This window comes from Hoplias malabaricus, chromosome 6 (assembly GCF_029633855.1).
Source record: "Hoplias malabaricus isolate fHopMal1 chromosome 6, fHopMal1.hap1, whole genome shotgun sequence".
Lineage (NCBI taxonomy): Eukaryota > Metazoa > Chordata > Actinopteri > Characiformes > Erythrinidae > Hoplias > Hoplias malabaricus.
The window spans coordinates 35,031,881-35,038,975 of record NC_089805.1 but is presented as its reverse complement, the minus strand read 5'-3'; positions in this window follow the sequence as shown (position 1 = coordinate 35,038,975).

The window sequence follows — 7,095 nt, the reverse complement described above, 5'->3', positions numbered from 1 at the left end:
GGTCCAACTATGTGACTGGAGATGATACATGCCTACAGGCTGGTCTCCATAACCCTGCCCTCTGCTAAGTACCAGGACAATACATGCTGCACATACCAGGAATTTGTAACAATGTGCACAATACAGACCCCTTTCTTAAAGGGGAGGTATCTTTGCAACTGAAAACACAATCCAGGGAAAGTCTCACAAACATTCTGGTGATGTCAAACACAGTCCCTGGGCAAAGTTCCATAATTGACCCGGTGGTGCATCGAAGGCGACAAGATCCATCATCCACTCTGTCACTTCCGCTCCATTACTTTCCAGCAGGGCGCCCAGTCCTGCTTTACTACTGACACCCATGCCATCCAGCATGGCCTCTACAGTGCTACTTCTCTCTTTACAGATATTTGACCCACCAATGTTGGCATGGGCAAGAAACGTTCTTCTCATGTAAGAGAATGTCAACACTGTAGCTGAAATTCAACTTCTGACACAAATGTAACATTTTCAGATTGATGACAGGCGAAACCACTCCTCACATGAACTCACTGTCTGGCACCAAGTCTCAGCTGATTCAATCCCTTATCAAATTCCCCAAAATCCCATAACCCAACCTCCTCCAAGTTATCAGCAAATGATTGGCATATGCAGCACCTGGTTCCCTGCAAATTACAGTATCATAATAAGAAGCAAATTATTCTTTATTTTTTGTCTGCTTAAGTTACTACATCATTTGATGACAGCAGCTGCCATTGACGCTATGTGAAAATGTCATGATAAATGGAGCAATATAAATGCTCAAAATTATCTCCATTGAAAGTTAAAAAGTTTTCTTTTCTTTCTATACAGTTACAATTTGCAGATGCATACGTTTTGTTGGACAGAACTATATATAGGTCTTATTCAACTATTTATACACATAGACTACAAAAAATTACCCAAAATCCAGCATCCCATAGTTTGGAAATTCATTTTGTCTCTTGACTACTAAAGAAACTGGGAACGAAACTTAATATACAGCTTTATTTATAAATGGTGAATTTATGATTGTTTTCTGACATTTCTGACATCAACATCACTGAATCATTCATGTTTAAGAGAACTTGGATCAGGAGAATCAGCAAAAGCAACCAACTTCTAAAACTAAAAAAATATCTCTGCAAATATTTTTTGGGGAAACTAAAAACAAGTATCCTGAGAAGACTGGAAACAATTGTAATCAAAGAATATAGTGGCAGACCAAGAAATTCTAGGCTTTTTTTCATTACTGGGGATGTAACTCACACAGTAATCACTGCAGGCTTGCCATATTTGCATATTAATCAAATAACACTTACATAAACCATAGGTCAGTCTTTATTAATCCTGCTTTTGAAGCACCACAGCAGTAAACAGTTTCAAAAATTCCTTGATCCAGCTTATCAACTGATTATGAAGCCCTTCTTGAGCATGATCATGTGTGATGGGGCAGGGAATGGTTGAAACTGTGCAATGCTGTAGAACACCTGGATATGGATTATGAAACACTGTCATAGGTGAAACACAGCTTCTAAAAATAGAACTTCTAGCTTTATATAAACCTGCAGCTGACAGCTTAAATCATAGCCTGTGTCAAATCAAATACTTCTGTAGTGTCTTAGATGTGTTTAGTGCTTGTAGTGTGAAATGGAATATAGTGCACTTTTAAAAACATTAACATGAGGCGTAGTGTTCCCACAGATCTTGCTTTCCATGACTACATACTGCCATCCAATGATAAAGCATTTTTCTCTAATATAGCAACCTTACAGGAGAAAAAAAACCCAAAGTCAATGTTAAAAGATTTTATTCCAAGTAATTGTGGAGGATTTCTGTTGGTCCATTTATCAGGAAAGCTGCTGTGTTCAAATGATATAGTAAATTAAACATTAACAAGAATTGAAACACTGTATGTTTTTCATTTCACACCAATAAAGAAAAAGATGTCACTAAAAGATGCTGCAGTTTCACATTTAAACTAAGTTAAATAAAGATGTTTTGTTTTTCGATTTTTCTTTCTATCTACAGTACTGTGCAGAAGCCTTAGGAACCTAAGATAATGATATATATATAAACTAATGCCTTCTCAGTAAGTGTGGCATTTGTATAAAGTTATATATAATCACAGTAAATACAAAAAAAAAAAAACCCAATATAAAACAGATAAGAAATATAAGATTTTTATTTCCTATAAAGTAGTAGGTGTGAGTTTGAAGAACAATGCTTTGTTCAGATTCTTCTTGATTGTATGAATTTGTTAAATCAACAACACACATTATTTAAAATCCGTATTTATGATTTTAACCGGTAAAAGTAGGTATTGGATGATAACCTCAAATAATACAGACTGCCACGAGGAGAGATTTGGTAAAAGTTAAACCAACACATTCACACACAGAATATCACACTCACTGGAGTAATGTTTTTTTAGTTTTATTTATTTGTTTTTATTGTTTGTTTGTTTTTTAGCAAATAAACACTGCTCAGATTAATAGCTTTTTAAATCTCAACTTCTGGTGCCTAAAACATTTGCACAGTACTGTATTTCTGATTTGCAGATATCAATACCTAAATTATAGAATGGAAACTTAATGTCATTTATTGCTTTTTTTTGAGATGTGTGATTTTTTTACCCAGCACATGGTAAACACAGTTAATAAGTTAATCTTATTTTTATACCTTGGCTGCGGTGAGAGCACAAAAATTGAAGAAGTATGAACAAAGTGAAAGGATCTAACACCAAGACAAACTCAGCAAGGATACCAGCGGATACATATTCAAACCATTTTTCACTGTATTACCAGACTATAGATTTTGGAGTGTTGAACTTGCATTGCCTCCTCCAAACTCATTCTTGGATATTACCAACCATTTTGTCTAGGGTATAAGTGTGTATACCTGAGCATAGTTTCCAAACTATAAATCCCTGAAATCCATGGATGGGTGCAGGATTTGTTTACACTAATCCCAAAGGACTATGACAGCCAAGGTAGGTTGGCTTTAATCTCTCTGTCATTCTCTCGTTACAGCTTTCTTTTGGTAAAGCAGTGTCCAAACTCCAAAAACAGATGTTGTGACTGCAAGTTTTAATTGCAGCAAATGATCAATTGTTTATAGATGGACACTGACTGATTAAACAAGTGGAATCAGTATGTTCTCCTTGTCCACATCTGAGGATAAGATTGGACACGTCTGCATTAAAGCAAAATCCTAAGAATACATTTAATTTAGGCTGTGGTGATGACACTGGTGAAGTCATAATCAGAGCTTGACATAGTCTTAACCAGAGCCATTGTTCAACCTAAACATATATTTAAAAAAAACAATATTGTGCCATCTAAATGAAACAGTTAATTTAACAGACTACTAAAGTAAACCAGAAAATAATCCAGATTTTTATGGCACTATTTGTGTATATTAGGCCCATGCAGCCTTAAAGATGAAGCAGAAAATAACAAAGGATTTTAAATTTTCCCTATTGTAATTTCCCTATTGAATATTGTAATAGTCTCATTTTTCAATGTAGTCTTGCACACAACACGATGATATATTTTCACAGGGAAACGGAAACAAGAGAAAAAAAAATACTCAAAGTTTAATAGTTCCAGATTAATTTAGATTACCATCTCAGGAGGTTACTAAGAAGATATTACATACAAGTTGATCCACTTGAATGGGAATTAAAGTTAAAAATTAGTGACATCAAAATAAGGGGAAAAAATACAACATCCAGTTTTGGGCCTTAATCAGTCAATCAATCAATGAACAATATAAAAAAATTCCCTCTTTAAAACAAGGCCTGCTACACCATCAATACTGTCCATCAGATAACTAAAGATTTTATCTTGGAAGAGATATCAAGCTTTAATCCAGGTATGGAAAAAGGTCTTTCAGTCTGTCTTTTAAATGCGAGAAGTCAAGTCAATGCAATGTGGCAAAAACATTGTTACTGGGGAAAACCAAACACTGCTAAATCAAATGCAGAAGCTGTTGTGGTTCAGGATGTGTTTGGGATTACTCAGACCATGTGAAGCAACAAGTGCAATCAAATGCTGAGAAACCCCTATTGATTCCTTTGAAAAACACAAACACAAATCTCCTGAAAATATTGAGAGCTACATTAACAGCAAAGCATGGAAAAATAATAAATACGGATAATGTTTTATTATCAAGAGTCATAGATTTGCTCTTGACATTGGTGATTGGTGAGGACTTTTGAATCTACACGACCCACCCCAGACGATTTTACCCTGCTGTACGCTGTGCACCAAAGCCTAGCGTTGCCATTAACGTTATTATGATGGACTCATATCATTAGCGAACTTGACTTTAAGTGACTTATATGTTTCTTTGAAAAATAGCTCCTTATGTCCACCTTCTTCTTTTTGCTGCTATCCTCACTCGCTTATGTCACCCACGTTGTACCTGAGTCTTGCGCAATAAGTCTCACATATGACTGGAACAGCCAATCACACTGGCCATACTAGGTGTTGCTGGAAGGTAGGACTCGAGTAAAGAACCTGATTTAACCCTTTCTGTGTCACTAGGTTAATGAGACGTTTTTTTGTTTGTTTTTTGAAAGGGAACCAAATTATTGGTGGGGACACATCACCTGTGTTCATGCTAGTTCTATGCCCTTGGATATTATATTTACCAGTTTTTAAGTAATATCTTCTTTGGGACTGGTTTGCCTGTAAATGTATATCTATAATAATAGAACAGCTAAGTGTAGTTTGATAACTCTAGCTAAATGCAAATCAAGTAAGGATTTGATATGTTTGGGTACCATATGTTCCATGTAGAGCAGCATTCCATGTATTTTGTTGTTAGTTAATTAAAGACTCTAGACAGAAAAACAAATAATGTAAGAATACAGTGAACAGTGCCCAAATGGTGACACAGACATGGAGTTTTTTATTTTTTTTATTTTTTTAAAGAGATCTTAGTTCTCAGACTTTAGCCATATTGCTGTAGTTCTATCAGGGTGCACACCGTTATCATAATTCACAACCAGGGAATAGGGTCACTCATTTCTCTCCTTTACAGATAAAGAAAATGTCAGTCAGACAGACCTAGTCAATGCAGAGTGAGAATAACAAAAAAATATATGGTCAGCTTTTGTGAAAAATAAATTCTCTTATTACATAGCTCACCCAGACGAAAAACAAAACAAAACAAAACAAAAAATGCGTCAGCTCTCCTGAGAAAGATGCTCTTCCCTAAAGCACGGACGTTTTCCTAAAACACTGAAATTTAAGAGTATTAAAAAAATCTGATTATAAATAAAGCAGAAGGAGAAGCAAGCAGTAAATATATATATATATATATATATATAGGTGAACTGCTCCCAGCTTTGAGCCTGCGGGCATGAGTGTTTACTATACTGGAAGAAACACAGCACAGACAAGAAAACTGAGGATTAAACCTGCACACTCAGTTGGTTATGCATAAGCTATGGAGAATAATACAGACTGTTTGTTAGAGTTATTACAAATGTATACATAAGTTATCAAAGAGTAAAATCTGTCCTAAAATTTGTTATAGGTTTGAGACTTCAAAAGAAACTTAGGGGAAAATATTAGTATGATTTATTATTTAACTCCCCCTGAAGCAGTTTGGTGACAGTGATAACAAAATGAATTGCTCTTTTAGACTGTACTAATGGTACATTAGTGATGTAGGGGAAGGCTTGCACAGTGTAGGCAGAATAACTTTGATGCTGCAGGCCTACTCAGCATATTCTCAACATTTAATCGATCGTAGCACTGCAGAAACACTTGTTAACTCATTAGGGGTGATTTAAAAATTCATGATTGCTAGCCATTCCACTTTCTGACACTACGATTTCCAGGAATTATATTAAGCCATTCTGGGAAGACATAGAGATCCTGTTCATACATCAGGATGCAAGTTAGCAATGTTTTGCTGCAAGGTATGGAGACCCCCCCCCCAACCTGCCCATTTTGTTCTTTTGTTTTTTTATGGCTCATTTTCTGGATCATTTGCATCCACGATCCACTCATGTTACAGACCTCTTTTGTAAAGCCAAGAAGCATCCCTCTGTATTTTAACATAGCAGTGCAGCACTGGGTCCCTGAAGTGAGGGAACGTAATGTAAATTTTGATATAGATACAAGAAACAAGAAAAGAATGAAAGAGAAGGAAATAGCATGGGGATATGTGTTATAGATATGATAAAGAAAACATGTATCATAGATTTATTATAATCATACACAGGATAAGATGTCCTATGCCAATTCATCACAGCTTCATATAGGGCCCACCACACTCTCTTCCAACCTGCAGCCACAAAATTTAGATATTATATGGATAAAGTTATGCTTTGTTTACTTTGTATTTTGGTCATTTTGGATGCCACATTTTATCATAAAATATATGTAACCAAGAGTGCTGTATTATCATTTCTGTTTGTTTGCTAATATGTTTATTTAATTCTGTCTGTCTCTCTCAATTTTTTATTTATTTTTTTTCTATGCATGGGCAGCACGATGGTGCAGCAGGTAGTGTCACGGTCACACAGGGACCTGGAGGTTGTGGGTTTGAGCCCTACTTCGGGTGATTGTCTGTGAGGGGTTTGGTGTGTTCTCCCTGTTTCCACGTGGGTTTCCTCCGGGTGCTCCGGTTTCCTCCCACAGTCCAAAAACACACGTTGGTAGGTGGATTGGTAACTCAAAAGTGTCCGTAGGTGTGAGTGAATGTGTGTGTTGCCCTGTGAAGGACTGGTGCCCCCTCCAGGGTGTATTCCCGCCTTGTGCCCAATGATTCCAGGTAGGCTCTGGACCCACTGTGACCCTGAACTGGATAAGCGGTTACAGATAATGAACGAATTAATGATGAATTTTCTATGCATGTGTAGGTGGGTTCTTGAGTATAATATTACATAAATAAACATTTTTGAATTTTCAATAATTATTCAAATCTGAATGTAAAATATATTCCTCATATACCTTACAAAACATTACAGAAAACTGCCTTTCCATTGAACTCTGGACTAATGAATTACTCTGCTGTAGTGCTAGCACAGTGGCATAGCAACGGCCTCCAGGCTAAAATCGCCAAAGCATCTTCTCATGC